This window comes from Phascolarctos cinereus, unplaced genomic scaffold (assembly GCF_003287225.1).
Source record: "Phascolarctos cinereus isolate Bilbo 61053 unplaced genomic scaffold, phaCin_HiC Scaffold_4;HRSCAF=312, whole genome shotgun sequence".
Classification (NCBI taxonomy): Eukaryota; Metazoa; Chordata; class Mammalia; order Diprotodontia; family Phascolarctidae; genus Phascolarctos; species Phascolarctos cinereus.
In genome coordinates this window covers 478,021,111-478,048,174 of record NW_027555847.1, presented here as the reverse complement: position 1 = coordinate 478,048,174, position 27,064 = coordinate 478,021,111, and the positions used below count along the sequence as shown (strand labels likewise).

The following is a 27,064-nucleotide window of genomic DNA, read 5'->3' as shown; positions in this document are numbered from 1 at the left end:
ATGCATTGTAAATAGAGGCTGGGCAATTAAAAAAGATTTACCAGAGTAAAGCTAAATACAGTATAGTGGATAATTAATGGGGCTGAGACAACTCAATAATAACTACCCTGAACTTTTACAATAGTGCATTAACATATGTGTGTGTCAGAAGGAGGGATTGCCTTTACAATCAACAACAATTTGCTAGGAAATTTTACCACTGAGGTTAATTAGGGACTCGTGGTAATAGAAGATGTTTATTAACTTACTGAGCCAAAGGTGAGGTGCACTCTTTAACTACACCATTCATTCATGGTTTGGGGTTTTTTTGTTGCTGTTATCGTTGTTGTTGTTGTTGTTGTTGTTGTTGAACCTAAAAATTGTTCAGTTGAAATTTAGACCTTACCTTGTCTTGGTTCCCTGTGACGTAAGTGACACTTTGGATCAGGTAGGAGTTGACTTCTTTCTTTTGTAAAGTGAAGCTACTCTCTAATCCATGGTAGATATCAAGGCTTAGACTTCAACAAGAACTTTCCCTGCCCATGTTATTATAGTAAATCAACAATTCACTCAACATTCATGAATCCATCAACCATTTGATAAGCTTTTAAATAGTCTGGACCATGAAAAAGTGAGAGATGAGGTGGTGAAGTGTGGATTTTGGAGTCAGATCTCTGTTCCTCCTTTTATTACCTATGTGATGTTTGACAAGTCTTTTTGCCTCTCAAGGCCTGTTTCTTCATCTGTAAAATGAAGAAGTCGGCAAAAAGTCAAGCATTTATTAAGTGCTTACTATGTGCCAGGCACTGTGAAGTCAGACCACATGACCTCGAAATTCTTCTTAAGTCTATGATCTTATGAAAATATTAATTACTGGGCAAATAAAGTCCTTTCAACTAGAATTTTTGTCAATTTTGCAAATGTCAGTTTAGGTTTCATGGCCTAGATGCTACCAAATGAATAAGTGATTTTTTTTCTAATGTAAGGAATGCCAGAAGTATAGTCAATTTTAGGCATTTATTGCTCAAGTATTCTTAATGGTACATAGAAGGGGCCACTATCTCACTGACATTCCTGGCCATGGAAAGAAGCAGAGAAAAAATATGAAATATGTAAAATTGCTACTACAGGTGATAGGGTGCCGCAATCTTATATTTTTGCCTGATAGAAAATCAGCTAATGAAAACTTTGTAGCTTCCATTTATTGTAGCTTTTTCTACCCTCTGGTGCCAAGCAGAAAATATTCTTAGTTTCTCAGGTTTTAAAAAAACAAAAAGTGATCCTCTTCACATACTTCTACCCACCAATAAAAACTTACAGTTGACAATCTAGTAACAGTTTATTTAACTGTTCAATGTAGAGAACCACAGCTTGACCAAACTACTTTGGCCTGAGCGGAGAGTTTGGCTATGTCCATTGGTCAGATAATTAAACTTCCCTTTTTGTTACATTTTGTAACACTCTTTATGTCCAGGTAAAGTGTGATAGGTCACTTGTATCCATCCATTATTTCATTTGCCAAACCTTTAAATACATCTTTTGGGCTAGGTTTTCTGTAAGATACAAAATTGAATTAGATGTGGACCCTAATCTGGTACTCAGAGTACCTTCCTAGATTTCTTGGTTTTAGGAAAACATTCAAAGACCCATAATGTACACGAACTTCCTAAGAGCTCCCTAAGGTTGTAGCTGAGCTCTCTAGATATTAATACCTTAAGCAATTTAATGAACTAGAGTAGGCTTTCCTGGTTATTCAGTACTAGTCTTTAAAATGTAATCAACACACACACACACACACACACACACACACACACACACACACACACATACCAACCTAATAATGAAAATAAGCCTGGTGAATGGGACATTTGGGGGGCTGCTGGTATTTTTGTACTAAGAGAAAGGTACTGGGGCCCTGTTTGAAACTTTTATTCATAGGAACTCTTAGGATAATAAAGGCTTAATTAAAAAAAAAACCTGATATACACTAAGAAGCATGGGGAAAGGAATAACCATTTATGAAACATGTAGTATGTTCCAGGCAGTGTACTAAGTGTTTTACAAATATTACTTATTTAATCCTCAGAACTCTGAGAGTTAGATACTGTTTTTATCCCCAGTTTACTGTTGAGAAATCAGAGGCAGACAGAGTAACTTGCCTAGAGTCACAACTAGTAAGTGACTGAGGTTGCATTTTGAAGTCAGGTTTTCCTGACTTCAGGCCAGTGCTCTTTTCATTGCTACCAGCTATCTGACTAGTTCTGTGAAAGCAGTACTTTTAAAACTACTCCTCGACATCTATAGGATACAGAACAAAATGAGAAACGAGCCTGAAATTTTGTTTGATTGCACTGAAACAAATAGTAATAATTTCTTTAAAAATGGGATATTATAGAAGCAGTTTGGGGTCATAGGGAGAGTCCTGGCTTTGCAATTTGATTTCTGACCTTATCACTCAGCTAAAACTACCCTCTTCTCCAAAGTTACTGATGATCATTTCATTGCCAAATGTGATAGCTTTTTCCTCAACCTTCATCCTTCCTGACTTCTCTATAGCATTTGACATGATCACCTGCTTCCCCTCGATCCTCTTCTCTCTAGATTTTTGTGATCTCTCTCTCTCTCTCTCTCTCTCTCTCTCTCTCTCTCTCTCTCTCTCTCTCTCTCTCTCTTTCTCCTTCTTCTATCTATCTATCTATCTAGCCACTCCTAAGCTTCTTTTGCTGGTTCATAAACTATAGCATGGTCCCCAACTGTGTGTATATATGTGTGTGTGTGTGTATGTATATATGTGTGCATATGTACATATGTGTATATATGGGTATGTGTGTATATGTGTGTGTGTGTGTGTGTGTGTGTATAATGGTTTTGTTCTTAGCTATCTTTTCTTCTTTCTATATACTTTCACCTTCTGAGATTGTTTCTGTCTCTCTTGACTTCAAAACCATGTCTTCTCTAATCCTGACTCTTCATGGAACTTCCCTCAATACCTAAGGCCTTCTTGCCATGCAATAGTCTAACATCCTGCAGCCTGATAAACCTGGAACCAATGTCAGTTCCATCACCATCACACTCCCCTCAATGGGTTCCTTCAGGAGCTTCCATTTTGTAGAAGGGCCCAGGCCAGCCTGACTTCATTCTCCACCTAGTGCTATTTCTAACTTTTCGGACTTCAAAATCATCCCCCACAGTGAGTACTTTCCCTCCCTTTTGCATGTTGTCCTCCTCCATTAAAATGTAAGTTCTTTAAGGGCAGGGACTATCTTTATTTTGCTTGTATTTGTGTCCCTATGCTTGGTTTTTTTTTCCTTCTTTCTTGCTTGGTGACATCATCATGTCTCATGGGTTTAGTTACCATCTCTGTGCTGCTATTTTCCAGATCTCTGTATTCAGTCCCAGTATCTCTCTTGAGCTCCAGACCTGCATTACCAATAAGCTACTGAAAATTTTGAACTAGATATCAATTTACAATCCATCAGTAGTCAATAAGCATTCATTAAGTGTGAACTATGTGCCAGGCACTATGCTAAGTGCTATAAATACAAAAAAAAAGGACAAAAACACAGTCCCTGCTCTCAAAAACATCATGTTCTAATGTGGGAAACAATATGCAAACAACTATGTATATGCAAGATATATACACGGTAAATTGGACTAATCTCAGAGGAAAATCCACGGTGCTTACAGGGATGGAAACAAAGGTTCTCATGGGGAAGAGCCAGTGGAGAAAGAGGGCCTGAGTGGAAAAGTCAGATGGATTTTCATGCGGAGATGGATTTTCAAGATTCCCCCAGCTCCTCAAGCCCTTTCTCCAAAAATTACCTTTTATTTATCTTGTATGCTTTCAATATATAGTTAATTATGTGCATATTGTCTTCCCTGATAGAATATAAGCTCTTTATTGTTTTGAAGTTTTCCTTATAACCCCAGAATATATCACAATACTTGGCATATGTTAAGTATTTAATAAAAGCTTCTTGACTGAGTATAAGAAAAAGAATAACAATGGAAGTAGAAGTAGCAAAATGATGATTATAAAATAGATTGGTTTTTACTTTAGTGCTAAAAGTCCTCTGTCATAGAGAGACTTGGATTGATTTACTGCTGGCCTTAATTATCATTACATACCTCTGATGCCACATGAGGCTATTGTTCTCTTGTTCCCTCATTCATCTGTTTTGTTCCCTCTCTGGCCAAGGAGCATCTCTCCTGGTCCAGTAACATCTCAGGATTATGCTTGATCATGCTATGACAGTGTTGTTGTAGCTTTCAAAGGATTGAATGAAATGTGTATCATTCAAAGCAGGGCCTTGGGGAAGGAAAAATATAACCAGGTTTGCACTGCTCCAAGCCGGGATCAGGGTGAATGGGGGGAAGTTGGTGGCAGTTGAAAGGAGAAAGAAATGTCTTAAATTATGTCAGTGCTAGGCTAAGATTTACCAAGGCACTGCCAAGTTTCATATTCATTTTGTTATACTTGTTAGAGAATAGTTTCTTATTTACTTTAGGAATGAAAAGTGTTACTTCTGATTGACTCTTGGTGTTATCAAGAAATCACCTCATTCTTTTCAAACTAGGATTTCAGTATCCATTTGATTTTGTTTCAAAACCACCACATTATGCATTAAAAAATCTTGTCAGTTAAGTAGGTGAGTTTTTGGCTTCTGTGTATTCCTTTTGTAGTAACAAATCAATTCATTCAAAAGAGAAAAAAGGACCATTAGACCTATGTTCATCCCTTCTTAAGCATTCCTACTGCTTTGTTTAGTCAGCTTTTCAACTGCAAACACATTTATTGATTTTTCTGGGGGTTAAATGTGTGTGTTGAAATGGAGGTAGGGTAAACATAAAGTATGTAATGCTCTCTATAAGCCCTCTGACTCTCTGGTATCAAATCCCTCCAGCCGGGAGACTCAATCCTGCCCCCATCCTTGACCCTAGATCATATCATGACATATAGAAACATATCCTTACTTCCCTGTAGTATACAGAATAAGTGGCATCTCCAATTTGGATGGACAGCAAGCCAGCAGTTTTTGGTTTCCAGAAATTCCAGGGCAGTGAAGTGACACATGTTGCTTCTACTCATAGATCTATCTTTTAGAGAGGGAAAGTGATGGATGAGAAACTGGCTGGCTTTAAAAATTTACTGTTCACTTCATAGAACTGACATCCTGCTTTCATGTCTGTGGCCTGTGGTCTATGGAATATTTTTTCTGTATATTCTTAAAAAGACCATGAACCCCAGCCCCTTCACACAGATGGCCATTAGGATTGCTGCTATAGCTCATTGGGAGTTTGGATAAAAGTCCTCATGGCTCAGTTACTTCTAGCCTAGCAGATGGCAAAAAGCAAGAAAACAAACAAGCGAGCAAAGACATCATTAAGTTTGTTCATGGCCTGGATTTCTGACTTAACTCTTAACTAGGCGAAGTCAGTCTCTGGATTTTAAAACATGTTTTACAGCTAGAGCAAATAGGTTCATTCCGTTAGGGCTTTTATTCAGTTTTTCATATATTACAGTATCTTTCAGGGAGACAAAAGGCTACCAGTACATCTACCCCATCCACGTTTCTCCATTTGGTATACAATGAAAGAATTCTTTTCAAATATTTTCCTGAAACATCCCATTGATCAACAATATCAGTGTAGGCACTATATTGAAAAAGGATATGAAGTTAATTTGGCATGACTTCATAGTGAATACATGCTGATTGTGATGGCTACTTCCCTTGCTACATATTTACAAATCATCTGTCCGATTCTAGAAAGGAATGAAACTGAAGTTTCTAGAATACAACATTTTACTTTTCTGAAAATCAAGCAAAGCATGAATGGGACCCTGTTTTCTTTTTCTCAAAGAAAATCTTTGTGCCTTTTATACATTTTGAAGTCTATAGTCAAAGTAATTATGTATATAACACTCATATATGACCACTCACATTTATACAATGCTTTATAGTTGTTCATATGTCTTCTTCTCATCAACCTTGTGAAGTAGATTTTGCAAGTATTATCTATATTTTGCAGAAACTCATGCTTTGAAAAGTGAAGTAATTTTGCCAAGGTTACTCTGAAAATGATTAGAAATACAATTTCTTGCTCTTCGCTCTCATCCCTCACAGTCAATACACACTGTCTATCTTGGTACATATGGAGTATCAAGAACAATAATTTGCTCGGATTTAGGTTTGTACCCAAGGTTCTAGCCAATTTGTTCTAGAAGAATAGTACAATTAAAAGGCAAGGAGGACCTTCTTAATGTAATTATTACATTTTTATTGGACCATCTTGCAATTTTACATTGCCTTTATGCTTTTCATGTGCAATTTTATTTGAAACTCAGTTATCATTCCTTCTTTTCACGTAAATTCCATGATGTTGAGGATCATGTCATATCTAAACATTATAATTTTCCTAATGTTTTATAAAATACGATGGATTTAATCTCTATTGTCCAAATGAGGAAATTGGCAGCACAGAGTAATAATGACTCACCCAACAACAATAATGTCAATTTCTTGATCACTTGCTGCATAAAGAACACTGCTCCAAACACAAGAGAAGATATAGAGGTTATATAAAACATAGACCCTACCCTCAAGGAAAATATAATCTAGTAGAGGGGAAAGAGAAAAATGAAGAAAGTTGCAGTACAGAATACTGCAAAAAACATGCATTGGGGAATGGCAAAATAAGTTTTTGTTGGTTTTGACATATAGCTTGATGATAAAGAGGATAGAGTTCTAGTCCTGGAGTCAGGAAGACCCATGTTCAAAGCTAGCCTCAAAAATTACTAGTTGTGTGAACCTGGGCAAATCACTTAACCTTCAGTCTGCCCTAGTTTCCTCAACTATAAAATGGGAAAAAATAATAGCACGTGCATCACAAAATTGTTGTGAGAATAAATGAAATATCTGTAAAGCACTTGATACAGTGCCTGATATATAACAGGCAATTAACAAATGCTTGTTCCCTTCTCCTATACACATATTCATTGAAACTAATAATTGATGGAGTCAAGAGTAGATTTCAGGCCTCCCAAGTTCTTTCTCTGTCAAGTTCTTTCCACTGTGTCACAGATAAAATATGATTTTGTCAAATGACAAAATAAAATTCAGTGAAATCTTGTTTACAGACTGCTTTGGTACTCAAAATGAATATCTGAAATTCAGTGGCATTTTCTTATCAGGGCATACACAGCTATGTAACTTTTAGGAAATTTTTGTGATGGATGTTCCTTGAAGTGCGTTGATGGTTTTACAGTTTCACAATCATTTGGTTGTCAGAAAGAGTTACCAGTGAGCCAGATTCTGTTGTTTCTGTATATTTGGGTTTTCCTATTTTTAGTGTGCTGGCTTGTTTTCTGCTTGTCTTTTTGGATCAGACATACCTCAGACCATATAAGGGTATGACATGAGTATTTCCCATGGATGTCCCAAGCCTTCTCCCCAACTCTCTGATTCTAACCTCTCAAATCAAAGCCAGTTAACATCCAATGAAAACCTATATGATTGGAGTTCTGCTCATGCTTGCAAACTCTAAAAATGTCTACCTTACTTACCTTTTAAAATATTCCAAAGAGACCATCCAGAGCATACCTAAAAGATTTTTTTTTTACAGAGCAATGTAATTAAGGTGTAAGGCTTTGCTCAGAATTGATAGTTGACATATTTTAAAAATATAGCTACGAAATCATTTTGCTAATTATGTCGATCCTTTATTTTAAAATAGTATACTGGTGGCCTGGAGTGCATGAAAAATCAATATATTCTAATGAGGAGGCTATATCAGAGGCTGGTGTGGTTATCAGTTAGAAGACTAAGTTTCTGGGGCAGCTAGGTGGCACAGTGGATAGAGCACTGGCCCTGGAGTCAGGAGGACCTGAGTTAAAAAAAAAAAAGACTAAGTTTCTGGAAAATTTCTAGAAGTTTCAAAATGAACAAGGCAGTAGTCCAGGAAATAAAGGATAGATCGATTATGCCTTCACAGAGTGTGTCTGGATTTTTTTTTATCCCCTTTTACTCATGAGGAAAGTTGTGGTTTAATAGTTTGTAGAGGGAAAAAAGAATAAAAACAGGCAAATCAATTAAGAACAATTCCATTAAAATCCAGAGGGTTTTTTTTCTCGGTTCCAGCTGCTTCCACGATCAAAAATGACAGCTTCTAAATTAGAGCTAAGCTTTCTTGTGACTCCCCTTATTTAAGTCTCCTGGAATTGTTTCTTTTCTAGGTGATTTAGGAACTGACTGGTTGAGATATGGTCAAAGCAAATTCAGGCATCCTCCATTTTGAGTTGGGTCCATGAAGAAGCACCCTCATACTATAAAAGAACAAAACTCGAAAATAATTATGTTCAATTTTTAGACGTACAATTCAAAGCACAATTTCTTCCATACAAAATCAAGATTTCACCAGAAATCTGAAGAATAAATATTGAGTTCTCACAGAGATTACAGCTTGAGTTAATGTCATAGATGTTACTTGCTATTTGCAGGACCTAAAAACATACATGATACAATGCTATCCATTGAAATTTTTCAGTGGACAAAAACCATTCACAGGTGGCATGATAAGGAAAAGGCAAAAGAAGGAGGCTTTTTCAGTCAAGAGACAGCTTGGTGTGATTTAAGCCCTATAGCACGTATTAAGTGACTTCATCTTAAGAGCACTTAAAGCATCATTAATTTAAAGCTAGAAGTGGCCTCATCTAGTTTGACCCCATCATTTTACAGATGAAGAAAATGAGTCAAGAAGAGGTTAATAATAACTAATATTTTTATTTTAAGCCTTACCCCACATTTTCTAATTCTAACATCTTCTCTGTTAATTATTTCCTATTTTTAGCTTGTTTGTGCATATTTGATAGCTTGTTTTCTTCTCCATCATATTGTGAGCACCCTGAAGACTGGGACTGTCTTTTGTCTCTTTTTGGATCACCAGTGCTTAGCACAGTACCTAGCACGTAGTAGGCACTTGATAATTATTCATTGACTGATATAGTGCTTCAAAGTTTGAAAAGCATTTTATGTAATCTCATTTGATTTCAGCAATAGCTCTGTGAGATAGCTATTAGTATTATCCCTATTTTATAGAGGAAGAAACTAAGTAGGACAGAAGTTAGATGATTTGCCTAGCTAGGGAGTATCTGATATAGGATTTGAAATAATCTTCTTGACTCCATGTCCAGCATTGTAACTCACTACACCATCTGATTAAAGTTATCAGAGAGGCAAGATTTATATTCAGGTTCTCTTACAACAGAAATCAAACTCTTCCCTCTTTTCCATACAGTGTTCCATGCCTTACCCTGAAGAACTACAAAGAATCATGATTTTGGTCCTATTGGATGAACATACATATTCTAAATCAATTTTAAAAACTTGTATGGGAGAGTGGAGATGAACACTTACTCTGTCTTGGAAGCAAACCAAATGGGAAATATCACCTGAGCTGTTTGACTATGTATGTAGAGACCCAATGTGAATAGCTGCCATTTTCACCATTCTGATTAAAGCTTACATATGTAAAGTTGCTGTTTAGTTGTGTCTGCATCTTTGTGGGCCCGTTTGGGGTTTTCTTGGCAAAGATACTGGAGTGGTTTGTTATTTCTTTCTCTAGCTAATTTTATAGATGAGGAAACTAGGGCAAACAAGGTTAAGTGACTTACTCAGGGTTACACAGCTAGTAAGTACCTGAGGTCAGACGTGACCTCAAGTCTTTCTGACTCCACACCTGCCTAACTTCCCTATTTATGTCAGTACTTTCTCCCAAAGCATGAGTCTTTTGATCAAAGTCCAAATGGTACCAGGTATGATTAACATATTTAAGTGTGTGTGGTGGGGAGGGGAGGGGTATCAGGGAAGACAATTTTGTTTGATGTTTCACAATCAACCTAAGATTATAGGCTAATGAGGATGGGGAGAGGCTTTGTTGGAGATATCTGAGAAGCACATCTCCATAGAGGGTGGGCATGTCCACTGAAATCTTACTTCAGGGATCCAGGGAACTCCTGATGAGTAACTGGCTGGAAACTGAGAGGCTTTATTCTTTTGGAGGAGTTGACCTTCTTAGAATAATTAACATATGCTTGACAGGCCAGCTTTCTTTCTCTTTTTGACTCCTTTACTTTTACCATTTATTCATTCTTATGGAATGCAACAAGGTGATAGGGAAGGAGATTTCCCACTCCTTAGCCAAGAACTGGAAATAGCAACTTATAGCAAAATCACAATACAATTATAGACATTTGCTTGCATACAACTTCAGAGAAGATATTCCTAGAGGGTACTTTGTCTGTTAAGAGATGGTACCAGATAACACACTGAGAGATTTCCTGCAGAAGCATGTAGCCAAAGGAGATGTATACAATTCTATTTGTCAGGAAGGGAGAGTTTGGGGAACAGATGTTCTGGAGCAGGAATTATGAACCTTTTTGGTATCCTAGACCCCTTTGATTGTTTGGTAACGCCCATGGGCACCTGACTAGAATATTTTGAATAACTAATGGAAATGCTAAATTTGAATCAATCATCAGGGAAAAAGCGTTTCCACCCATGTTCAGTGTCCCCCTAAAATCTATCCATAAAGTCTGTGGGTGCCAGGTTAAAACCCCTGTTCTAGAAAGACAAAAGGATCTCTGAATTCCATGAGCTCCTTGGAGAAAGATAATCATGCACATGGTTCCTGAGCAGCATTCTATTTGAGGAATAAAGACACTGAATTACTTGGACAATACAAGACCAATGGGAAGGGACCTCAAAATGTGTTTTCTTTTTGGGTAGAGTCCAAGCCACGAGATGAAACTATACACTAAAGATTGTGTGTATATATATATGGACTATGACATATTACACATATGTGTGAATGTGTGTATACGTGTACTATAGGGTTGTATATATAATATATATTCTATATGCATATATAATATATGTGTAGATAGATAGATAGATAGATAGATAGATAGATAGATAGATAGATAGATAGATAGAGGAACACAGGTTCAGTGAATAGATAGAATGCTGGGCCTGGAGTCAGGAAGAACTGATTTCAAATCCATTGTCTAATATTAGCTGTGTAACTCTGGGCAAGTTACTTAATCTCTCTTTGACTCAATTTCCTCATCTTTAAAATGGTGGTGATAATAGCATTTACCTTCCAGGATTGTTATAGGAATCAAGTGAGATAATTGTAAATTGCTTGGCACAGTGCCTGGCACATAGTGCGTACTATATAAATGTTAACTATTCTTATTATTTATGTATATGTATATATGTATATGTATATATGTATATGTATATATGTATATATGTATATGTATATATGTATATATACATGCATATACACATATTTGTATCTATTTCTATATCTGTCTTGAAAGAGGGGAGGGAGGGAGGGAAGGAAGGAGAGAGAGAGAGAGAGAGAGACAGAGAGAGAGAGAGAGAGAGAGAGAGAGAGACAGAGAGAGAGAGAGAGAGACAGAGAGAGAGAGAGAGAGAGAGACAGAGACAGAGACAGAGAGAGAAGGAGAACACTATGACAGGTGGTATAATGGATGGAGAAGTGGACTGGGAGTTAGGAGAAACTAAGTTCAAAGCTAACCTTGGACTCCTACTGTCTGTCTGATCTTGGGAAAGTCATTTAACCTTGTCTGCGTCAGTTTTTTACTCAAGAAAGTAATAGCTTCTGCCTCCCAGGGTTGTTAAGAGGCTAAAATTACATATTTGTAAAGCTCTTTGCAAACCTTAAATTACATGGAAATGCTAGTTATTTATCATTGTTATTATTAATTCAGTAGAAGGGCTAGAGGCTAACCAAAATATCAACATTGTGCTTTGACGGCAACCCAAAGTTTAATTCTCTTCTGGCAGGAAGGAGTGAGGTGATTATTTGACCCCCTTCTGTGTTTGTATCTTTTATGGAATCCTGTGAGTAATTTTCATCTCCGGCATTTTCCATGGAGTGAACTAAAGGTCATACCATGCTTGATGTGCATGTGCTACCTTGTCACATTGAGTACTTAGGTATGACCTGAAGTCCTTTTACCCACCTTTGGGATAAGCTAGTTTCCAGTTATACCCTGATGATATTAGATTCTCTTAGAGGAACTCAGTGGATGGAAAACACTGAACTGAAGAAAGTGAAAATACCCCTTATTTCCCAGGATCAGACCCAAACCTTTTGAGCCCAGAATCTTGGAGAACTTTGGTTCATTTGTCACATAAGGATACAGGATTGCAAATCATAAATAGCTAGCATCTAAATCTATTTTTGTGGAAGCTGCAGGTCGGAGGGTTAACCAGTGTTTTTCATCAGTGATGGGAACTCCTGGTATGAAAAACTTCAGTACTAGGCCAGTTCAACAACTCATCTGTAATGTAAACTCTTAGGGAGTAATATGACTTTGAAAAAATAGTCCTTTGGGTGATGAGTCTGGATTCTGGACTTAATTGGGTCGGGGGAGAGTAGTGGAGGGTAAGAAGGAGGAAAACTGAGCAACAATTTCACCAACAGTGACTGCCTTTCTTGGTCTTTGCTTCCAATTAGAATAGATTTAGAAAAATTAGTTGATTTCCCAATAAAATAGTCTTACATTATGTTTGTATCCTGGAGCTTAAAGCAGGGTAGGAAATACTAAATTTATTTTTGAAACCTTATTATCAAGAAAAAATATTCTTCATCAAAACATCTATTGGAGGGCGTATTTATGGGAATTGAAAATACAAAGAGAAAGAATAAAAAGGCTTCTGCACTGTGGGACTAAGGATAATGTCCTTTCTGGGTTAAAGGGCAAGTCCTGGAAACAGCAGCATAGTGGAGAAAAATTATTTCATATATATAAGCAACACTGTTTTGGGAAAGAAAACTGGACCATAGCTCTAAGACCTACCAAGTTGATACCATATTTAGTAAGAAAATGATCCTAGAAAATTCTATCGGGAGAAATAATATTCTTGAATTCTATAGCCAAGGGTTTAATATTGACTTTCTCTTAGGCTAGATCTATAAATGAAGCAAAATGAAAAACAGGGAAAATTGTCTGGGTCATTCAAATGCCCCAATAAAGTTTTGTCCCATTGATATGGCTATCTCAGTGGAATTTTAACTAGCAATTTTTTTTGTGTCCAGAACAAGTAGCATGAAACCTGGCCTCAAATCAACTCTTAATACAAATTCAATTGAATTGTTTGTCAGCCTTGAGGTATGGAAGTTTCAGGAAGAAGTTTCTGGGATGGCCACCTTGAGAGGAGAGGGAAGCAGGCTGGGGTACTCACCCAGAACATAGCCTTAATTTCAGAAAGGAAACACTGCAATTTGCGAACTTTCTAATGTAGCTAATTGTTCTTGCCTGTGTGCTAAGTTCTATTGTTTGTATCCCTCTGAAGCACTGCAGAAAGGCCTGGTCTTCCTGCTAGTCATGGTAAAAGTGATTTGGGGCATGCATAATCCAAGACATTACAGCATGTCTCTATCTCCATGTCACATAGCCACAGCCTAAACCTATGTGGCAAAGAGAGAGTTAAAAGGTATTTAACATCCTAATGGTTATTAGGTGCAATATATTTTACTTTGTTTCAAGTACTATGGCTGACTGTGCAAGAGCTCTTCAAAGGAGAACTGTAGCTTATTTTTTCTCTATTAAAGGTCGTGTGTGTGTGTGTGTGTGTGTGTGTGTGTGTGTGTGTGTGTGTGTGTGTGTGTGTGTGTTCAGCTCATTGGCAGGAAGTCTTTTTACTAAGTGTATTATGGCAGGTTTTCCCTGTTTTCCTTAACCAAAGTACTTATCCTGTTAGAAACCAGGACCCATGCTTCATATACTTGGTTGCGAAATTGGATGCTGTTTATTTTCCATCTGACCTACTTTATCACAATCTGGATCCTTTAGATCTTTCTAGTTAAGAAGTCTTTTCCCCTGGAGGTTTGGCTAGCAATGACTGAATCAGTTGACACGTTAAAAACTTTCACTGAACTAAGTCTGGCTTCACAATTGATGCTACAGCCTTAGAGTTCTTTTCAGGAAGCTAGTTGTAAAAGGTTTTCAGCGCACATACATCACTTCTTGCCAGCGTCAGTGCCGAATGCTTGACCTCATGCAAAATATACATGATGGGCATTTAGGGAAATAAACTGATCCTACAAAATTAAAAGCCAAGATGCTGAATAGAAATAGCTTTTTGGAAAGTAGAGGTTAAAATCAATCTGGGGAATCAATATGCACCTTGTTTTTATGGAATCTCAGTTTTTGTGATTTAATTTAGAGACTGTGATCATTAAGACACAATTTGATGAATTGCATTGAAGTTTTGTTCCTTAATCCACTGATCAACAATTATTCATCTACTATGTACTAGGCATTGTTCTAGGCAATGAGGATGACGAAAACAAAAAAAAAAATCTGCCCTCAAGGAGCTTGCATTCTAGTGGAGGAGACATATCTATAAACAAGTGCATACAAAATATATGCAAAATAAAGTAATTTTGGAGAGAAGCACTAGCAGCTGGGGAGATCTGGATTAAGCAGCATTTGAGCTGATTGCTGAAGAAAACAAAGGCTATTAATGTTCCTCCCAGCAAAAAAAAAAAAAAGAAAAAAATCACATGGTCAAGATATTTATGTAAAAGTAGAAGATAAAAATGTTGTCACAATTTTGTGATTCTGTCATTGATTGTTGTTCTTCATTCTCAAAGAGGACCAAAATGACATCACTATGCAAGAGTCAAGTTACAGCGCGTCTAACTGGGGCTGATCAGACCAATAGGAGCTCAGAATGTTCTGCCACAGGACAGAGACAGATAATCCATGTGAACATTTGGGGTAGATTTTCCAAATCTGCACATCTTGTATTTCTTTTGAGCTACTTCAATTTTGCTTTGCTCATAGAGCATGGCAAACCTGTCATAGGGGAACATAGAATCACAGATTTAGAGTTGCAAGGGCCCTTAGAGACCAACAAATTCAAGCCCTACATTTTATAAAAGATGAAACTCAGGCACAGAGAGGTTAAGTTCCTTGCCTAGGAGTTAGATAGTGTCTAAGGTAGGATTTGAAAGTAAGTCTTCCTGATTCTAAGTGAAGCCCTACTATTCTACACTATCTTAAAAAAAAAAGGATGGAGCAAAGAATGTGAGAAATCATGGTCTGACAAGCCTTACTGTCTCAAACCATTGTGCTATAAAATGAAAATAATTGAGTAGAGTTCCACTCTGTACTTGGCCATGTATAACAGAAAGTTTAAATGCATTAGGTATAAGGTTATCCCTCAGTCAGATACATATAGTTCCCATTGAAAGCAAAGGGAGCAGCAGTCATGTGACAGAAAAATGTATTCCATAAGATTTAGTCGAGTGGTTAGTATAATGGATTGGGCTAATACGAGCATTCATGAATATGTACTTTGTACTAAAGGATCCAGGGCCAGTCAATAAGCAGAGTGTAACTAATTCTCATACTTGATACTGATTACTTTGGAGGTATAACTTAATATTCCAGTGCTTTCGTGAATATAAATTGTCTTAATCAACATTACAGAAACACTTCATGTAGTAAAACTGAGAACATGATAAAATACTTAATAGCAAAAGTTGTTGGTGAAATCTCAAATTAGACATGTTGATGGATAAGGGGTAATGGGATTTTTCCCCTCGGTTATTGTCATCAATTAAAAAGAGGAGATGGATGTGAAGAATTATGTTGCACTTACTTTTGGCTGAATATTTAATCACAAAATACTAAGATGAAGATTTATAATAGATATTTTGACATTCTGGCTAATGCAGCAAGGTTGATAGAGCTAACATCTCTTTTGTTGTGGGTTGCCTAGAACACAAGAAGAAGACAACAATCACTCCACATGAGTGAAACACACATAGTCTTCTCTTTGGATTTTTGAAACAATGTTTTCTGATCCAATATTATAATTAAACATTCTGTGACCTGGAAAGTAGTTAAAATCATTTTACAAATGTCATATGTGTGTGTTCATGTGTGTGTGTATATGTATGTGTATACTAGGCACATATGTGATTATACACATACATACGTGTTTGCACATGCACATGTAATTTATATTTATATGTGTATGTTTTACATTTAAATGGTTGTATTATAAATATGTAGTTCTAAATCTTCAAAAGCATGGTAAAAATGAACAATTGTTCTTTTTAGGAAATAGACAATTAAAGAGAAAGTCACTTTCCCAAAATGGCTAAATGTGCTCATATTTATCCTGTAGCTTGTTGCTATGTGTAGAAGGTCTCAGATCATCTAATTCCAGGCATGCCTGACACAGAATAAAAATCAGAATAACAGATGCTCTCTTGGGGGTGGGTCAGTCTTAATTCATATTTGGATAGTGTGCCTTTTTTTCAGTATTATTTATAGGCATTTGGGAAATCTTCCTATATATCCTCTCAGTACAGATGCCTTTAGGTGCTTGTTTTGTAAAAGAAAAGAAACCAAGCAACATAAGTAAATCAAGTAATAAGAATTGATATTTACATGATACTTTAAAGTTTGCAAATAACTTTATAGACATTCTTTTTTGAGCCTCATAACAACTCTTTGAGGTAGCTACCACAGATATTATTATCCCCATTTCACAGAAGAAGACACTGAAGCTCAGAGAGGTTAAATGATTTGTCCCAGATCCCACACTGAGTAAGCTTCAGATGCAGAATTTTAACTAAGGTCTTCCTGACTTCAAATCCAGTATACAAGACTGTCTTTCCTATTCATGTCTCCTTTGGGAAAATCAAGAGGGAGAAGAGGCAGGAGAGAAGTGCAGACAGATGGTTTTCTGTCTTCATGTCCAATATATTCATGATTTGAATGTCCATGTCTCTTATATGTAGCAATGTATCCTAATGGTGCACATATTTCAGGACTGACATAGACTAGAAAAAATTGAGATGATATGTCACTTAAAAATAGCAGTAACACTTTATATATTAATGGAGACAACAGAGTTGTTAGAGCACTGAAGTTAAGTCGACAAGAGCTGGGTTCAAATCCTGCTTGTCTACTTAATAGTTTTGTGACCCTGGACAATCCAAGTAACCTCTTTGAATGTCAGTTTCTTTATTTGTAAAATCTGGATAATCACAATACTAGGCTTCTATGTATGTGGTAGTTTGCATTTTGACTCCACCATTCAAATGTGAGCTGCTTGAGGGTAAGGACTATTTTTGGAGGGGTGGGAGAGAGTATTTCCTAGTATCTCCTTTGCTTAACTAAATGCCTGACCCATGGCTAAGTAATTAACAAATGCAAGCTGACTTGTTGGGCAGGGTTTTGTGCAGGTGGATCAAATGATAGCTTTTTGTAATAAAAAAAAAAGAATGTTGGGAAATAAGCTTATCTTCTTTTTATTCACTGAAAGTATTAGTATAACAAAATAATCATTATTTTATTGTCATCTTTATGTATGATGGCATTCAGATAAGAACAAGAATAAGACAAGTCACTAACCTCTTGGTTTTTTGGGTTTAATGTTCAACCTATTATGGAAGTAGTTGATATAACTCATCTTTTGTAGCCTCACTGAAAGCATCTTTGGTCTTGACTTGGCAAACTTTAAAGCAGTCTATCAATGCTAATGAGTTATTAATCATACTATATTTGCATTATTATTGTGATTATTCTTCTATTTGGATTTCTAGTCAAACTTTATGATGTTGTGGTCTGTGAAAGCTGCTCTAATATAATTGGTTGTGATCACCTGCCACACTATACAAATATCCTTATTCACACTTTAGTGTGCCTGGTGTATATATGGGGGAAATAAACAGGCACATTCTATGGTTTAAAGTTAGATTATTTAGAAGAGACACAGGAGTGAGGTGATAAGCTGGGCAAGTGCCTGCAGGCTAATTCATTCAATTTCTATCCATATGGGATCAGCAAGTGAATATTGGAGCCATTTCAGATTTGCTTTCTCAAGGAAGACAAATACTTTTTCTAGCACAACTTGTTTCTCACCTTGGGCACATCCAATAATGTTTCCCAATTATAAAATAATAGTAGTTATATTAGGATTTATTGAAACAAAAGCAAAAGCATTTGAGAGTGTTAAAAGAAGCAAAATGCAAAAGAGATATGAATCTTACTTCTTGTTTCAAGACCTGTCTTCCTCAGCCCCAATGCACGTGGTAGCAGAAAAAGTGAGAGCATCCTTCAATGGCAGACTCAGAAGGCATTTGGATACAGACTGGAGGATAGGGGCAGAGCCCATTGGTGCTAATGTTATTTGTCTCTTGGAGAACTCCTTTCCCTCCGGACTTAAGTGCCCTTCCTGTTTGCCTTAACTTACAGTAAGGCATAAGGAACATTACATTATGATTGCCTGCCCTGTTGTTTACATAGTCTTATTCAAACTTTTTTTTTCTGTGAATAGTAAATAGATGAAAGATTGGGAGCCGGCATTATTGAGATGGAAAAGGAGAGTAGAGTTGAAGAGTAAGTTCCCTTGACAGCAATCCGTTCTTTGAAGCAAATTTGACTACTCCTGGGCAGATAGTGACAGGGAAGCATATTTGATCTCTTCCTTAGATTACTTTGAAGCTAATTATTTAGGGAGCTTGTTTGTTTGTCCTTAGCTGTTTCATCCTGCTTTTTGTCTTGTGGGCTCACTGACACACATCTTCAACAACTGGTGTCTAAAGAAAAGGGAATTTAGTAACATCTCAATTGGTTGCTAAGGCTATTTGTTGGGAGTGCTGGTAAATGTTTTAATGAGAAGAGCTTTAAACTAGTGATTAAAATTGTGTTTTTAAAAATATTACCTGTGCTAGCTCTGTTGCCTAGCTTAAAAGCAAGAATTAAAAAAAAAGAAAAAAAACATTTATAACTTGCTTTACAAAACTTCACTTGATTTTCACAACAAACCTGTGAGCTAGCTGTTATTATCAATATTTTATAAGTGAAAAAACTGAAGACCATAGAGTTTAAGTGGTTTGCAGAGTCATACAGCTAGTAACTATAAAGGTAGGATTTGAACTCCAGTCTTCTTTACTTAATCCAGTTACCTATCCACTCTAGTAGTTTCTTTAATCTAGAAACCATTAAAATAGTTTTATTGATGTATTTTGGTTTTTGCATCACAGTAATTTTTTCCTAGTATCCCTTCCCAAGCTCCCAGAGAATCATCTCCTAATATTTTTAAGACAAAAAAAGGGGGAAAAGTCAGCATGACTGATCAATACTTTAAGAAACTCTGAAAATATGTGCAATGTACATACAGACCTCACACCTCTGCAAGGGGATGGAGTATAGGTGTCATCTCATATATCTTTTTTTCCTGTGGTTTTTTCAGTTTATATTATTATAGCATTTGTTTATAATATTACCTTGGTTCAATTTACTTCATTCTGCATTAATTCATGTATATCTTTTCATACTTCTCTACTGAGTACAGAAACAGGAAAAACATGGCTTTCAATTGCAAGAGAAGAGAATCAGGATAGGCTTTCATGCTAATAACTATTAGTAATTCTTTTTTATGCTAAGCAAAAGAAGAGGGTGGTTATCCATGTGACTTTAAATTAAGTACTCTTGGAAAAATTTCACATATGCATTGGAATAGCTGGTCTTCCAAATCTGAAATTTTTTATTTATAAAAGGGATATAAATATATGTCAGCTTTGTAGAAGTTGGCTAAACTTACTAACCCGCCCACCCCACTTCTTGTGGTTCCTTGAATAAATAAATTCTCCTTCTCCTGAGTCTTCACCATCTTGTTAATAAAGCCTTTGTTCTGGCCCTGACTTAAGTTCATAACTAGTTAATACATTTGAGCTATTATCTCAGGCATGGCATTTAAAAATGGGCTGCATATGGACTCAGGAAAGAGGCCCAAAATGATAGAAAAGAGATTATGTGGACCCTCAGAAGAGAGAGCAATGGCCAGATAAAGACAGACCAATGCAGAGAAGTAAACATTTAGAGAAGTGAATCTATCATACAACAAGCACATATTAAGTTCCAGACAATGAGGGACACAACGACAAAAGTGAAATAATCCCAGCCCTAAAGTATCTCACAACAAATGTACATAAAAGTACATACACAATAAAGAAAGGGTAATTTGGAGGAGCACTACAAGCTGGAAGAACTAGGAATGACCTTGTGTAGGAGGTGACAGTTTTGCTGTTGCCTAACAATTACAAAAGGGAAAAAAAAGGATAAAAGTAGAGTTGCTGCTCAGACATAGCCTTTCTCGATTACTATGAATTAGACAGACTCTAGGGTTGGTTGGCTCTAGCAATGCCAAGTTCTGAGGGGGACTTCTCTAGACTATCTAGAGAAACTATAAGTCCCTGGAGAAGGTAGACCCTACTGGCAAAAAGATTTTTATGATTGTTAACATATTTGATAAGAGTAAATTGTGTTTGCTGTTGGGGTAAATAAGGCGCTTAACCTGAAGTCAATGAATTTAATTTTTTGATAGCTATATTGGTTTGTCCATATACATACAAGTATGCACAATACATACATACACATATACATATACATACATACATATATTTGTATATGTGTGTGTGCATATATATATGTGTATACACACACACATATATATGTATATATATATATATACATATATATATATATAAAATTTTATACGTAGAAATACATTATAGTGAGAAGGCTTTACCAGAATATTAGAGGCCTAGACACACAAAAAAAGGGAGGAACTCCTGGTTTTAAATGAAATCAACCTTACATTCTACTTTCCATGGATGCTTGCATGGGAGCAGTGGGAACTTTTCAGAAAACCAGGAACAAAATTTTTAAGTTCCAAAGTAGGATCACAAGCCAAAAAGTATGATTATTCAGAAGTTTTTATTATTAAATTGAGTCTATATTAGTCTGGATCTTCAGTAGGTCTTATAAAAATTACTTTCTGAAAACCCAGCCTGTTTATAACTTACATATCTAAAGGAAGAGTCTTTAATTTGGGGTCTCTGGACCTGTCTGGGACCTATGGTTATATTTCAGGGGTTCTATGAATTTGATTTTTAAATATTTTGATAATTACATATCAGTGTAATTGGTTTCCTTTATAATTATGTATTTTATTTTAGACATTTAAAAGCATTATTCTAAGAAGGGGTTCTGCTAAAGCAGTACATTACTCAAAAAAGATTAAGAACCCCCGCTTTAAGGTCTCATGAAAGATGTTGAAGGTAAAGCTTTTAGTTATCTGTTATGAATCTATGATTTAACAAGTATTTGTTGTGTGATCTGCTATGTACCTTTTATGTAGAATGTTGAATTTGGAGTCAAAGGATCTGGGTTCAATCCCAGCTTTCTGTTTATTACATGTAAGACCCTGGGAAAATTCTCTTGTTTGGTGATTCAGTATCTTCATTTATACAATGAGGAGGACTTCCAAGGTCTCTTCTCTTTCCGAGTCTATGATCAGAAATATGAGTTCCTTTTTATTTTCTCATGTACTACAAACTAGTACAAGCTATAAACATTATGGAAAGGTAACTAAATATACAATAAATGAGACAGCAAATGTCAGTGGAAGAAAAGACTATCTAGTTCTATAGCAGAAAGGAGGCTTGAGAGAGAACTAAAAGGATGTGCATCATTCAAAATGGTAGAGAAAGTTGAATCTGTGTATTAAATACTGTAATAAACAGTATTGTGCAAATTAAATGGCATGCATTGAAGTACTGACACTATTACTGAAACTAGCTTTTATACCCTAGTATTGTGTAGGTCTTTAAGACCCACTGACCTACTTCCTGCTTCTTTGAACTGATTTTAGATCTTCATAGGCAAGAAAGGACAGAGCTAGTTCAGTGCTTCCTTAAAACCTTGCAATTTTTTTTCACAGTGATGTCCTAAAATCAGTCAGGGAAGAGAGTGGGGACGAGGGGAAGAAGAGGACTGGTTTTAGTGGAGAGGAACCCAAAGGGGCCATGCTTGTTTAAGACTCCTTTCTCTAAGCAATACTGTCATGTTCTAGGACCATCTTCCTGATTTACTCTATTGGTATTTCATTCACTACTTCATATTGCTTAGAATGGTGTATTTAGGAAGTATGAGATGGAAATCAGTAGATAAAGTAAGGTTTCCTGATTATCTGGATTTCAATTATCCATCCATCTCTGTCCTCTAGGAACATAGCTGATGAAGAGGATGTATATTAGCAATGGAACAAGAGAATAAGTGGAAAAGACTCAAGAAAGGAGAGATAAGTAGAATTTGTGATACAACTTCTGGTCAGCTATTCAGAACAAAACTTTTCTAAGGAAAAGATAGTGGATAAATATAAAATTATCATTTTATGATTCTCTGAGAATGTATAAAGACTCCAGGGATTATTTAGGTATCCTTAGTTACATTTCCAATGTTATGATGAAAAAAATGATAATAAAAGCCTGTCAAAAAAGAATACGAAACTATTCAATAAAGGAGCACATCCAATTAGTGTTTTCCCTAAGAAGCAGTGCTTATTCAGCTTACTGAGCATGGAACATTCAGACTACAGTTTTATGTTTTAACCACAGACATTCTTTACCAATCCAAGTCATCTTTATGGGTGTTTAATTTTTGTGAAAATGAAGTAGATACATTGCTCAGAAGGTGTGAAGATAGTCTTCAGTCATAAGCTTTTTAATATACAACTTCACAGAGCCCCAGAAATATATGTATAGATGCATGGAAGGTCCATGGACTCCAGGTTAAAAACTGCTGCTTCAGCTATATAAATTGTGAACAAAGGCTGGATTTTCAGAGCATTGTATGTTTTTTTCTTTCTTTATATCCCTAGCACTTAAGCACAGTGCCTGATGTATTACATAGTAGGTGCTTAATAAATGCTTGTTGACTGACTGATGGTTGACTGATGTTTTTAGACAGTATGTAATTTTAGTACCTAGGTAATTGATTTAAGACAAATGGGTTTATGTTCATTGTTTTGCATTTACATACCACATAAATCGGTATTATTACAACTCACTATCAGGATTATAATACAATGTAGACTTCCTTTCACCATCAACTCTGTGTGTGTGTGCATGTGTAATTTACTATTCAGAGGGAAAAGAAAAACCACCCTATGTCAAACCAAATTGAATTCCTTATACACATTTCCTATTTTTCTGCTTTATTTGCTTAGCCAATGTGATTCTCATCTGGAATATCTTTTTCCCATACTTTAACTGCCCAATTGCTAGAGACTCTTTAAATTCTAGCTAAAAAATTCTCTCTTCCATAAACCTTTCTCTCTGTCCTCTCTGGGAGCTTAATCCTCACCCTCTTATATTTTACATGCCTTATCTCTTCCACTAGACTGTAAACTACACAAGGACAGGGATAGTATCTGATTCTTCTTTGCATCCCTTATAACACCAACTTTTAAAGCCATTGTAGAAACAGGTGACAATTAACAATTATTTTTGAGCATTCATGTTCCTGCAAGTAAATCTGGATGTGTAACAAAGCTTATGGAACTTAGCCCATGGCTTAGGAAAATGGATAAATTCCTAGGATTAAGACAGTGAAATATTTATAAATCACATTCCTCTGTGTTCCCTGCTCAACTACCTCCATCCCTATCACTTTTTCCTGAGTGTTTAAGATTGTTTCAATCTATAGCTGCAGTATGGAGTTTTAAGACGAGTTGGATATTCTATTGTCTTAGGGGATCCAGCTTTAATTTTTCCTTTAATGTTATATTAATCATGAAAATACAGGCAAGCAGTTTAATAATATTGGGGATTTTTATTATTTATAAACTTTGGATCTTGTTAAAGTTGCTTCCATTCTCAGAAACTATGTGGTACCTTATCCTCCATATGAACATTATACACTTACTCTTTTCTCATGCCTACGGGCCAGACCTCTGGCATGAGTACTGCAGGGTACCCTGTCTAGAGCTCACAACCTATTCAAAAATTCATTCTTTCTATACAAAATCATAGTGATGGACAGATTATGAAGCCAAGTGGCTGAGACAGACCTTTCAGATGACATAGAAAATACAATTTATCAGCTTTCACATTTTGGCAAAATAAAATGCTTGTTTGAATATCAAAACCAGTACCCAAGGATGTAAATCGAGCAGGGTTATCAGGCTTTTTGTCTCAGAGCACCAAATATAGAGGGTGCCTAAGTCAATTGACCTTAACTACATTTGGAGTTCTTTGACAACTTAGAAACAACAGGGTATAGTGCTCACAGAGCAAGAATAATTAGTTAAAATGAGAATTAGTCAGATTTCAGGCTAAGGTAAACTATTTCTCCTATTGTTCCTCACACCTAAGAAGGAATACTTGTATCCCTTGTCCTGGTTGAAGTTTATGATATGGAGTTTGCTCTGGATGCAAAAATGTCTCATTTTGACTGTCAGAATCTTAACTTCAAATCAATTAAACAAGCATTTATTAAGTCCTAGAAGACTATAAGTCTATGAAGTCTCTGGAGATATGAAGACAAAAATGAATCAGTTCCTGTCCCCAAGCTACTTAGTCACATTTATAGAACACTTGAAGATTTATACAACATTTTCCTTACAAGACTTCTGTGAGGAAGGAAAGACGTGTTCATGTACTATCTCCATTTTTCCCATGATGAAATATACTGAGTGAAGACAGAGCAGGGTCATGCAGCTAATGAGTTCAGATTGAATCTAGATCTTCTGCCTTTTAGAAATGTTCTTCTGTTTTGTTTTGTTTTCCTATTAACAGCACTGGATCAAACCTGGAATGTCAAAAAGCGTAACTGCAAATAAGTCATGAAAAACAGGACCTTATGGTTCAACAACTCATTGCTTTTCTACTCCTCAAAACTCACCTTATCAACTTCCCTGTCTCAGTCAGTGTCACCAATATTATTCTATTGCTGTAGACTAGAAACTTTGGACATATATTTGACAATTATATCTCCCCTATTTATCCCACGTGTTATTAACTCATATTGTTTCATCCATAAAAATGTTTCCTGAGTTTGTTTCTTCTTCTCTGTTTCTATTGTACCTTCCCTATGCATGAATTATTACGTCTCCAAGCTCATCACCCCGATTCTAATTTCTTATCCCCCCAATTCTTTCCAAAGACAAGAGAGTATTCCCAAAATATGACTTTCAAAGTGTTAATATCCTCTAATTGCATGACCCTATGATTCCACCTAAGAATGAAAGTACTTCTACGATAACATGTATCCATTTTTTTCAAAAAAAAAGTCTGCTACAAATAAAAGTATCACAGTCATGAGATAAATGCAAAAAGAAAATGTAACATGATTTCCAACCTCTAGGAGCTTGTTTTCAAATTCCTGTCCTTTTTTTATTCTATTAAAGGTAGCAGGATATGATACATACACAGACAAGTATGATCTAAGGTAGGTGGTGATGGAGAAAAGGGATCTAGTCACTTTGCTATAGAAAAAAAAATTGACTGAGGCCAGAGGTTTAGAGCGGGGAGAACATATTTTCAGCCAATGAATTGGGAGGTGACAAGGTGACATTTCAAGGAGGAAGAAGTGACATAGGTAACATTTCAAGTAGGACTGGAGCCTTGAAGGAAGAAAAAGGAAGAGAAGGGTTCAGAAGAAAACAAGACAAGGAAGAAATATTGCAATTCACAAAGATTTGGACACAGATGCAATAACTTCATTTGCCACTGTTGACATGGTAAATTCAATTCAACAAACATTTATTTGCCCTTATATTTTATTGAGCATATAGGTTCTGAAGCAAATTTGAACAAGGAAATGATATTGCAATGAGAAACTACAGAGTGTGAAATGGGAATCTTGACCCTATTTCATATACTAGTAGGCTAAGATTTCTTGAATATATTGTCTCTTCCACTTTTTCATTGTTTCAGAAAAGAAAACAACAACATTGTAGTAAATTGTTAGGAGTGAAGAGAGAAAGAGAAATAACACTGTCATGGTGAAAATCTAAAATTGTCTTCAAAAGATCAATTTTTAAAAACAGTTAAAGAAAATTTTCAGAAATAAAATTCGAGATTCTGGCATCTCTATATGTGACTCTATCTTAGGGTCAAAGCTAAGGAGAGGAAACTTCTGAAAGAGGGTTACTGGTATATGATGATTGCAATGAATTACAAGTCATTTTCCATTATGGCTTCACCATGAGGATGCAATCTGTGTGCCATAAAGCATTCCCAAGTGAATATAATGGTCCATTTACTGTATATTCTGGATGATAACATATACATTTTCCTTTGTGAGAAAGTACCTAAGATCATCCTGCCTCATGGTTAGAGCGGGGGCCTCCAACTTTTTGCATCAGAAGGTATACTATGGGGACATAAAAATATGCCCCAAATTTTAAAAAAAATGGGGTCTAAGTAGTTGTGAGAGGTACTGAGTTCCTATCTCCATTAACTTGACCACTTTTGGGGAAGGGATCCTATTCCTGTCACCAATAGAAATGCCCTTGCATCATAGGGATGGGAAGATGATGCTGGCTCTTGATGCCATGATCAACCAGGGCAGTTTTAAAGAAGGCAAGCCAAGTTCATTCTATTAGTTCTGAAAACCTAACATTTCAAGCACTATTCAGGAGTGAAAATTTCTTTTCAAGGAGTTATATTAGCAGATCCTTTAAATCAGTTGTAGAAGCAATTGATATGTATTAGTATCATATACATTAGCACATATTACATGTTGGCTTCATTGGTCTTTCAGGTAAAACAATTATCTTTAAGCATGTGTGTGAAGGTTAGTTTAAATGGGTACCTACAAACACAAGACTTTAAAACATATTTGATTTTAGCCACAAGAAAAAAAGCTTTATCTAGAAAACTGTAGTGTGTGCTTTCCTCAGCTGTAACAGAAAAACAATAAAACAAAAGAAAAACCATGAATCAAATCTGCTACAGGTAGATGAATCAATTAAAAGGCTAGAAGAAGCCTTTATAAATGAGAGCAGAGAATTTGGTTAAGACTATTTGGTTAAATCATTCCAGATCAAGAAAATCTCTTCTATTTTAAAGTACTACATGTGTCTGTGAATGATAGATTCAGTAACCTCCTTTTGTAAGACAATTATACCTTTTCATTATAGGAAATATCCCATTTTCTCCTTGAGCTCATGACTTTAGA

The 27,064-nt window shown here is 36.0% G+C and overlaps 1 protein-coding gene across 1 annotated transcript in view; it reads left to right on the top strand.

Moving 5' to 3' along the window:
• Positions 1-27,064, top strand: part of XKR4 (XK related 4) — a 469,015-nt gene that overhangs the window by 16,272 nt on the left and 425,679 nt on the right.